Raw genomic sequence first — 10,428 nt, 5'->3', positions numbered from 1 at the left:
TGTAGTATTTTCCGTTTGTTTCAATGTGGTGCATAATTTTAAGAATAATATGTTATGCGGGTGCAGACAACCTGCCACCGTTATAAACTTGAAAATATTGGATATATGCTTGATTTGTATATATATATTTCGCTATCCAGTAAAATGAAATATATTTTATACGGAAGGTTTTTTTTCCCTTTTTTTTTTATCATATATTCTACAAATATGTTCTACAATCAACTTTATATCGTTAAAAATGTAAGTTTCTTTGGAATGGGTAGGATTTCAAGTTTATTGTAGTTTTACGAAGCAATGGCTTTTTGGCGTATTGTACTGACCTGATTGCAAACAATGACCTCATTGTTGAAACACATTGATTAAAAGTTAGTAGACTAATTTGCATATTTATTATAATCAGAAAACATTTATAATACAGAATCATTGGTGTTATATTTATACTTGAAACGATATACGTTTATAAAAACTAACTTTAAAAGATTTAAATACAAAAAGTGTATTATTTATTATATAAGATGATCGTAATGAAAATTTTAAAAGCCAGAAGAAAAAGAAGTGTTGAAATGACACCTGTAGGCCACTGTATTTCTAATATTATACTATAGAATATTGTTGATGGCTAAACATACTTACCTGGCACAGGAGTGACTTTGATCAAGAAGGAATGCCCTCCCAAGGTGAGGCCTCGGCATTGCACTTGGCTGAGGTTGACCCTTGCGATTCCCCCAAATGTGGGGTTTCTTTGGGGTGGGGAAATTTTCAAGTTTATTATAGTTTTACGTATATCAATATAGCTTTTAGGCGTATTGTAGGCTACTACATGATGGCAAACAATGACCTCATTGTTGAAACTCGTTGATTAAAAGTTAGTAGACTAATTTGCATATTTATTATAGTCAGAAAACATTTCTAATACAGAATCATTGGTGTTATATTTATACTTGAAATGATATTAAATAAATATGCAAATTAGTCTAAGTTAGTAGACTAATTTGCATATTTATTATATTTTTTTTTTTATTTTTATTTTTATTTTTTTTTTTTATGGATAGAAGTGTGTTAGTTGAAGTGGAGGTGCTTTAATTATGATTCTCATGGCCCGATTTTGCAATTTCTGAATTTTTTCGGTGTTATGCAAGCTGCTTGTACCCCACAAGAGGGCACCGTAGTCAATATGTGGGAGAATTAGTGTATTATAGAATAAGAGTGCTGTGCGAGAGTCAATACATTTTCTTATTCTGGCTAAAATGTGAATTTTATGTGCAAGTTTGGAGCAACCTCAGTTTTGTCAATGTTAAGAGTTAGTCTATTGGAAATAAGCCAGGTATGGATAATGTCTATGTCTTCAGATAACCTGTTGTTAATAATATCAATGTTAGAGAGAGAATAATAAAGTGAGGTGTCATCAGCATACAGGTCAACAGTGCTGTGTTTAGTAGCAAGGGCCAAGTCGTTAATAAAAATAGTAAATAAAAGTGGGCCCAGAATGGACCCTTGAGGAATACCATACTTAACAGTGCGGAAATCAGAATAGGTGCTCTTGAATTTGACAGTTTGTGTGCGGTTATGAAGATAAGAGGAAAACCAAATGTTGGCAGAAGGATGTACACCATACCGGGACAATTTATCAAGAAGGACTTTATGGTTGACAGTGTCAAACGCCTTACGTAGATTAGATTATAGTCAGAAAACATTTCTAATACAGAATCATTGGTGTTATATTTATACTTGCAATGATATTAAATAAATTTATACATATTTTAGTAAGCAATTACATCTTTTAACGATTTTAAGTTGATTATAGAATATATTTTATACAAATACGAATAAAGAACAACATTCGATATAAAATATAGGCAATTTCTCATTAATAGCGAAATATACAAACCAAACATATCAAATATTTTCAAGTTTTTAACGGTGTAAGTTTTCTGTACCCGCATAACCTCATTCAAGCAAACAGAAATACTATTTGTAAAGTGTTTACATATCAATTCTATCTTTCAATTCTTGTTAGGGGTTAGCGCGAACGCAGTCCCCCGCTACCATAAATTATACACCCGAGTTCCCCACATTTGGAGGAATCGCAAGGGTCAACCTCAGCCTAGTGCAATGCCGAGGCCTCACCTTGGGAGGACATTCCTTCTTGATCAAAGTCACTCCTGTGCCAGGTAAGTATGTTAGGCGATCAACAATATTCTATAGTATAATATTAAATACTGTGGCCTACAGGTGTCATTTCAACACTTCTTTTCTTCTGGCTTTTAAAATTTTCATTACGATCATCTTATATAATATATAATACACTTTTTGTATTTAAATTTTAAGTTAGTTTTTATAAGCGTATATCGTTTCAAGTATAAATATAACACCAATGATTCTGTATTATAAATGTTTTCTGCTTATAATAAATATGCAAATTAGTCTACTAACTTTTAATCAATGTGTTTCAACAATGAGGTCATTGTTTGCCATCAGGTAGTACAGAGGAGCGGAGTATGAAGTTGACTTCACCGAGTAAGGCTCGTTTGTCTAGTGGCATGATTCTCGCTTTGGGTGCGAGAGGCCCCGGGTTCAATTCCCGGACGAGCCCTAATTTTTTTTAATAGATTTTGTAATTAATGTACATTTTATATCTCTTATTAAACAGCGTATAATAGGGATAACCAAAGTACATTGCACAGAAGAATAGTTTGAATACCAGATGCAATATACATGATTTATGTTAATCAAAATCACAACAATCAACTTAGTGTTGAGATTAATATTCAAACACCTTCACATGTTTTAAGATTTATTTTTAATAATAATAATTGTCGACTTATATAGCGCATATTGTAGATACCTCTACAAAGGTGAAGTAGGAGGGGGACTCGATGATCAGTTGAGTGGCGCTAATTCGCAAAATAAGGTGATTTTAGATGGTTTTTAACTACTTGACTGATATTTGAAACCAGTATCAGTACAATCTTAGGTAAGCAAGTGGTTAACATAAGTAAGAATTTAGTCCAATGAAACTGTTTATCATCTTGAAAACTTCCGACGGAAATTGACCCTACCGGTAAGTATGCTTTGCCATCGACAATATTCTTTAGTATAATATTAGAAATAATGTAGCCTACAGGTGTCATTTCAACACTTCTTAATTCCTTCAGGCTTTTAAGATTTTCATTACGATTAACTTAAAATAAATAATATTGTTTTTGTAGGTAAAACTTTTAAAGTTAGATTTTATATATACAATTTATTATTTATTTCTTTATTCGGCAAACAATTAATACGAATCAACACGAAAGGAAAGAAATAAAATAGAAAATAAAATAACGATGAACGGATAAATAAACAATTGTTAACTATTTTACGAAAAAGATAAAGTAGATCGCCCGGATAACCCACAAAGTCTCCAAATGGCAACCTATCTCCAATGGGGTCCAAATGTTAATGATCAACACATATTTTCTATCAAAATTTAAAATAAATGTAAAACTATGACACAACTGACATAAGTGGAGGAATTCAAAAGCTCGAAATTCAGTTTGGCCCTCAGAACCATTTTTATGTCCACCCCTGCTGTGTACAAAGTTATGTAGAATAATGTGCGTGATTTGAGTTGTTCTGTTTATTTCTATTCATGTGACTGCCCACAGAAATAGGGGTAAAGCTTTCATGTATGATCTTCTATGTTGCGTGCAGCTGTGATGGCCGAGTGGTTAAGGCGTTGGACTCGAAATCCAATGGGATCTTCCCGCGCAGGTTCGAACGCTGCTCGCAGCGAATATTTTTTAAATTAATATTTAAATGAATATTTTCAATTTAATGGTATGAAATTCGATCAAATGATACACAAAGATGTATTAAGTTCATTAAATATATTGAAAATAGGCCTTACTCTGCGTATTGGCTAATTCTTTATTTTTTGGTTAATGATGGGCCTTATAATAATAATGTGAATAAACTGTCAATGACCGAAAGGTCCACTGATTAATCTCAGATAAGACAGTATAATAATAACTCTATAATGATAACTCTATACTGTTCTAGAAATCTTTCTTTTAATTAAAATTATTTCTTTTTTATTGATATTGTGATTATCTTATCAAGTACGATAATGAGCTTGTATTAAAGTTAATTTATCAAGAGGCCTGCAAATCAGGTTTACGTGCTCAAGCTGCAGTCGATATAGCTTTATCAGTTAGCATTTCGTCTGGTTTGAACATTGGCAGTATTCGCTATCTCTAACATCGTCGTTGCCAATCACTTCTCCCAGCGTACGAATGACGTAGCACAAAAGTACATCTCAATTTCCACATGGATGATACGGCATGAATGATTGTTACAACCGCTAATGTAGAAAACAACAGGTAATGTAGTAAACAACCGTTAATGTATATGGCACACTCCAAAGCTTATGTAGTAAAACTCCCCACTCGCTAATGTAGAAACACCAACAGCTTGTGTGTAAAAAGGAAATCAACCCTAGGTTATGTAGAACGCTCAATTGCATCACAGCTTTATGTAACTACTATCGCCAGCTAATGTAGAATATTAAAATCTCACAATACCATTGCGAGAATCATGACACAACCAGAATCATGCCACTACCAACGAGCCTTTTTTGAGTAACTGAGTGGTTAAGGCGTTGGACTTGAAATCCAATGGGATTTTCCCGCGTAGGTTCGAACCCTGCTCGCAGCGAATATTTTCCTTTTTCATATTTTAGCTTTGGAGAGGGTAATCTGTAATGTATTATAATTATACAATTGGGTCAAAGTAAACCTAACGAGGAAAATCTACAAACAGATACACAACAGTATGTAATATACGGTACTTCATAGAATGTATTGAGAATAGGCCCAACTTATAATGTGCATAGGCCTAAAGTAGGATGAAAACGAAAAGATCTGAATAAAAGAAATGAACAATTATCAAGGAAGGATCCAATGGTGGATATGGGTTGGGTGAGGGAGGGGGTTTCCCATTACATTTTTTAAATGCCAATACATAACTGGTTATGCATTGAAATAAGAAAAACAAATTAGGATGCATTATACGTGCCCCTTTCCGATTTAAAACTGGGTAAAAATAAGAACAAATCAACTGCTTGCCTTGGGTTTCATTGTAGAGGGTAAACTGTAATGTATTATAAATATACAAGCAAATCCAAACGAAGATACACAAAAATATGTAATATATCATAGAATGTATTGACAAATAGGCCAAACTTATAATGCGTATAGCCCTAAAGTAGGCCAAGCATGAAAACGAAAAGATCGGAATAAAAGAAATTAACAAATATCAAGGGAGGATCCAATGGTGGATATGGGTTGGGTGGAGGAGGGGGCTCCCACTACATTTTTATAAGTCAAAACATACCTGGTTATGTATTGAAATAAGAAAAAACAAATCAGGATACATTATACGTGCCCACTTCCGATTTATAAGTGGGTAAACATAAGAAAAAATCAACTGCTTGCTTTGGATTTCATTGTCACTCTTTTTAAGGGAATTATAATGGCGATTGGTACCACTGATTTTTAAGGCTAGGCTCAGAAAATATATCTGAAAAATTGTGAAGAAGGTGTTTGAATATTAACCTCAAAACTAAGTTGATTGTTGTGATTTTGATTAACATAAATCATGTATATTGCATCTGTTATTCAAACTATTCTTCTGTACAATGTGCTTTGGTTATCTCTATTATAAGCTGTTTAATAAAAAAATATATAAAATGTACATTAATTATAAATCTATTCAAAAAAAAAATGGGACTCGTACGGGAATTGAACCCGGGGCCTCTCGCACCCAAAGCGAGAATCATGCCACTAGACCAACGAGCCTTAGTTGGTAATTCGAATTCATACTCCACTAGGAATTGAACAGCTTGTCCTGGAAACATGTGACGCTTTTCACTTTAGCCCTTGTGACGAAGTCATAATGCGCCACTCATCAGATGATAACGTTTAAGATTCAAGGAAAAAAAAAGAAGAGTGTAGTATACATAATATAAAACAATTATTAAATAAAACATGTAATTTTTAAGTAAGAAATAAAAGCAAGTGGAGCTCCTCGAAAACATGAAAAGGAAAAAAATACATAAAAAAACAATGCAGTTCCATTTTGTCACAAATTTTGAAATGTCCTTCATAAAGGACACAAAATATTCCAATGGGCTTTGGTTTATACGGTACGCTGTGTAATGAAAGAATAATACATTTCACAAAGCGAGAATAATGCCACTTCAACAAACCTTAATACTTGGATGAGCCAAATTCAGATTCAGAGCCTAGCAGTCTGACGATTGAGGAAGTACCTCATGAGACCACCTGTAGTGCAATAAAATGTTGAATTGGTATCCAAGTTTTAGGCCAATCTTTCTTATTATCTTTTTTTTTTGAAAATATATTCCTCTGCTCCTGCATCGAGCACCTTTATCTTAATGATCTGTTTTCAACCCACATTGCAGATTACATTTCAATTAGTTTAACTGTTCCCTGATAAAATCAATTCAAAATTTTTGGTAAATGCTAGATGTAAAAATAAGAGGGGCTCGTCCGGGAATTGAACCCGGGGCCTCTCGCACCCAAAGCGAGAATCATGCCACTAGACCAACGAGCCTTAGTTGGTAAGCCAAATTCATACTCCACTAATAAAGCACACATGTAACGAACGCCCACATGAATTGAATAGCTTGTCCTGGAAACATGTGACGCTTTTCACTTTAGAGTACCCTTGTGACGAAGTCACAACGCGCCACTCATCAAATGATAACATTTAAGATTCAAGAAACTTGGGTGACTAATCAAGTCAATTATTTAATTAATTTCTGTGGTTTTTTTTTTCTTTTTATTTAATATTAGGTCTATTTTGGTTCAATAATGTTTTTTTTTTTTCTAATTGTGTTTTTGAAACGCAACATCATTAGGCCTATATATTAAAGTAGGCCTATGCGTTCTCATGATGAGATTACAATATCAATACAAATCTAATTTACTGTTTTCATATATGAAAAATAGGTTTAATCTTGTGATAAAATAAAGATACCTAGATACCTTGACCTACTGTTTGCAATTGACCATTACAACTTATTTTGTATGTCTGTCCAATATTTAATAGCATAGGTAGAGTCATAATATTGTTGAGGTCTGTCCCCGGCCGGATTTAAAACACAATAAGACCTTGCATTATTTACTCCTATTCCAATCTATTTTTGATCACAATACAACTGCTTGCTTTGGCTCTTTTGTTTATTGTCACACTTTTTTGGGGACTCAACAACAAGGCCTTTCTTGAATGAGCAAAATCCTACACTGTATGTAATTTTTAATTTTTCATTCCTGATGATTACATGACATAATTAAATGTTGAAATATTGATCATGGCGTATTTAGTATACTTGGAGTAGGCCTATGTATTATACTAGGGAATTTAATCTCACTGTTCTCTGATTATACTTTCTTAGACAAGCCTGCTTGCCCGGCTTTCGTTAAAGAAAATAGATTAGTTTTCCCTCACCCCCGAAATATTTTTATGCCCACCGCTGTAATGTATTAACGGAATGAACGAAACTAAAGTTTGTAGTTGATAATTATTAAAACAAATACAATTTGATGATCAAAACTAACTAGAATGTAAAAAAAAATATGTAAACCAATTCTTACTGACATCATGATGGTGAAGGAATTTAAAATCTCCAAATTAAGTTTCCTTGCGGCTCTCGATGTTACAACATAGATTCAGTCTGACCCTCAGAACAATTTTATGCTCACCCCTGCTGTAGCGTATGGAGTTTTTCTGTTCTTTTTCTGTTTACTTCGCCCGGCCAAAGATGCAGCCAACAAAAATAGGAAGTGAGCTTTTTCCAGTAGGTGGTAGGCAGCTGTGATGGCCGAGTGGTTAAGGCGTTGGACTTGAAATCCAATGGGATCTTCCCGCGCAGGTTCGAACCCTGCTCGCAGCGAATATTTTCCTTTTCATATTTTAGCTTTGGAGAGGGTAATCTGTAATGTATTATAATTATACAATTGGGTCAAAGCAAATCCAAACGAGAAAAATCTACAAAAAGATACACAACAATATACGGTACTTCATAGAATGTATTGAAAATAAGCCCAACTTATAATGCGCATAGGCCTAAAGTAGGATGAAAACGAAAAGATCTGAATAAAAGAAATGGACAATTGTCAAGGAAGGATCCAGGTGGATATGGTTTGGGTGAGGGAAACATGTAATTTTTAAGTAAGAAATAAAAGCAAGTGGAGCTCCTCGAAAAAATGAAAAGCGAAAAAATACATAAAAATACAATGCAGCTTCATTTTGTCACAAATTTTGAAATGTCCTCCATAATCGACACAAAATATTCCAATGGTCTTTGGCTTACGTTGTGTAATGAAAGAATAATACATTTCACAAAGCGAGAATAATTCCACTTCAACGAACCTTAATACTTGGATGAGCCAAATTCAGATTCAGAGCCTAGCACCTGACGATTGAGGAAGTACCTCATGAGACGCCTGTAGTGCAATAAAATGTTGAATTGGTATCCAAGCATCATCTATCTAATAAACAAAATGACCAATTATCAACAAGGGTGTATCCAGTGGTGGATGTGGGGGTGGGCTGGGGGAGTCTTTACTTGCAGTAGGACTATATAATACCCTTTATAATACAATACAGTAATATAATGCTGTACAATATAAATTTTTATGTTTGAAAAGTGTGTAAGAAAAAAAGTTAAAAAAGTGGTTTTCGTCCGGGAATTAAACCCGGGCCTCTCTCACCCAAAGCGAGAATCATGCCACTAGACCAACGAGCATTTCTTGAAATAGTTAAATGCATACTCACTCACTGTAGGAATTAACCACACATTTAACAGAAGTACCTTATTTAGACTAACGAAATTTATTCAAACAAAAGCTTTATAAATCTTTTTCGGTATTACCATTACTATTTTCTCTATGGTATTACTGTGCAGCTTGAAAATATGGACAATTTTTCATTCCTGATGATGACATGTATTATGACTATGACAATTAATGTCGAAATACTGTATTGAAAATCCCACACTTTGGTGTATGTGTATTTCAATGAATATGTATTATACTTTCTTAGAAATAAGTTTGCTTGCCCGGCTCTCTCTGTTAAAGGTAAGCTACTTTGGCCCTCCAAAACATTGTTATGCTCACCTCTGTAATGATGGAGTTTATGTTTTCCACTTGATCTCCGCCCACAGTATGAACGAAAACAGATGCTTCTATATATTAATTTATGTGTACAGCTGTGATGGCCGAGTCGTTAAGTTGGACTTGAAATCCAATGGGATCTTCCCGCGCATGTTCGAATATTTTCCTTAATTTTAAGCAATTGGATAGGAGAGGCTAAACTGTAATGATATTATATTTTATTATTATTATTTTTCTTTCCAGTTTTTTACTTTCATTACAAAATTGTTTGGCCTCATTATCTGTATTATAAGGTTCTAACTATTTAAATGTTCACTGGTTTTATATTGTATATAATATTATAGGCCTATTGTGTTTCCCCAATTTCTTTTCTTTCTTCTTTCTTACTATTGAATTTGTATGTTGTATTGTTGTTATTATTATTATTATTATTATTATTATTATTATTATTATTATTATTATTATTATTATTTATAATTATTATTATTATTATTAAGTGTTTTTTTTTTCTTTCGCGCTTTTTTTACTGTTATGACATAAATTGTTTAGCCTAATTTTGTCTGTATTTTAAAGTTTTAATTATTTAAATGTTTACTGCTTTTATATTTTATTATTATTATTATTATTATCATTATTATTATCACTATTATTATTATTAATGTTGTTCTTCTTTAGAGTTTTCTACTTCTATGACAATTTAGCCTCATTTTCACCGTATTTATCGTTGTACACTTTCATGTTTATAATTGGTTTTATGTAGTGCCACATTGGAATTAAGTTTTACTTCTTAAATAAAATTTTCATAGAACATCCTTGCATCACCTTTTATTGTAATATTTTTTTGTCCTGCCTTGTGCAAATTTTATCTGATGAGAAATAAACTGAACTGATGATATACCAAGATAAATGTATAATCATAATGGTCTGTTAATTTTATTTGAGTTGTACTTTCTAATGTTGTTATATTATGAGCAGTTAAAATAAAACCATCAAACCGAGGTAAATTCGAGTTAATAGCATCTTAAATTTCATTAATAAGGTGCTAAATCATGAAGGGGTTTATACATGGCTGAGTGTATCTATAATCATGGAGGTATACCTCCATGCTATAATGGTGTTTTCTCATGTAGGCCTATGCCCATCAACCACGGATGCTGACATGAACCGGTTATATTTAATGAGATTACCTGTGGGTATAGAATGTATTAAATGTTTTTTTTAATGTTTTTTTTTTTTTTTTGTTTTTTTT

At 32.9% G+C, this 10,428-nt stretch overlaps 1 long non-coding RNA gene and 7 other non-coding genes across 8 annotated transcripts; 4 read left to right on the top strand and 4 right to left on the bottom strand.

The window, feature by feature from the left end:
- Positions 1–625: 625 nt before the first annotated feature.
- Positions 626–793, top strand: LOC117115864. Its single transcript, XR_004446643.1, has one exon. It is a non-coding gene; the product is annotated as a U1 spliceosomal RNA (small nuclear RNA).
- Positions 794–2,014: 1,221 nt separating this feature from the next.
- Positions 2,015–2,179, bottom strand: LOC117115847. The gene has a single exon (XR_004446628.1). It is a non-coding gene; the product is annotated as a U1 spliceosomal RNA (small nuclear RNA).
- A 342-nt stretch (positions 2,180–2,521) lies between these two features.
- On the top strand, positions 2,522–2,593 carry Trnap-ugg. Its single transcript has one exon. It is a non-coding gene; the product is annotated as a tRNA-Pro (tRNA).
- A 1,099-nt stretch (positions 2,594–3,692) lies between these two features.
- On the top strand, positions 3,693–3,774 carry Trnas-cga. Its single transcript has one exon. It is a non-coding gene; the product is annotated as a tRNA-Ser (tRNA).
- A 1,991-nt stretch (positions 3,775–5,765) lies between these two features.
- Positions 5,766–5,837, bottom strand: Trnap-ugg. Its single transcript has one exon. It is a non-coding gene; the product is annotated as a tRNA-Pro (tRNA).
- A 706-nt stretch (positions 5,838–6,543) lies between these two features.
- Positions 6,544–6,615, bottom strand: Trnap-ugg. The gene has a single exon. It is a non-coding gene; the product is annotated as a tRNA-Pro (tRNA).
- A 1,062-nt stretch (positions 6,616–7,677) lies between these two features.
- LOC117115823 lies at positions 7,678–9,242 on the bottom strand. Its single transcript, XR_004446619.1, has 3 exons — positions 9,183–9,242; positions 8,437–8,555; positions 7,678–7,997 (listed from the first exon to the last, which is right to left on the bottom strand). It is a non-coding gene; the product is annotated as an uncharacterized LOC117115823 (long non-coding RNA).
- Trnas-uga lies at positions 7,876–7,957 on the top strand. Its single transcript has one exon. It is a non-coding gene; the product is annotated as a tRNA-Ser (tRNA).
- Positions 9,243–10,428: the final 1,186 nt, after the last annotated feature.

The sequence above is a fragment of the Anneissia japonica genome, unplaced genomic scaffold (genome assembly GCF_011630105.1).
Source record: "Anneissia japonica isolate Jap-2015-1 unplaced genomic scaffold, ASM1163010v1 scaffold1483_len710385_cov172, whole genome shotgun sequence".
Classification (NCBI taxonomy): domain Eukaryota; kingdom Metazoa; phylum Echinodermata; class Crinoidea; order Comatulida; family Comatulidae; genus Anneissia; species Anneissia japonica.
The sequence above is the reverse complement of the archived record's forward strand: the minus strand, read 5'-3'. Positions and strand labels throughout refer to the sequence as shown.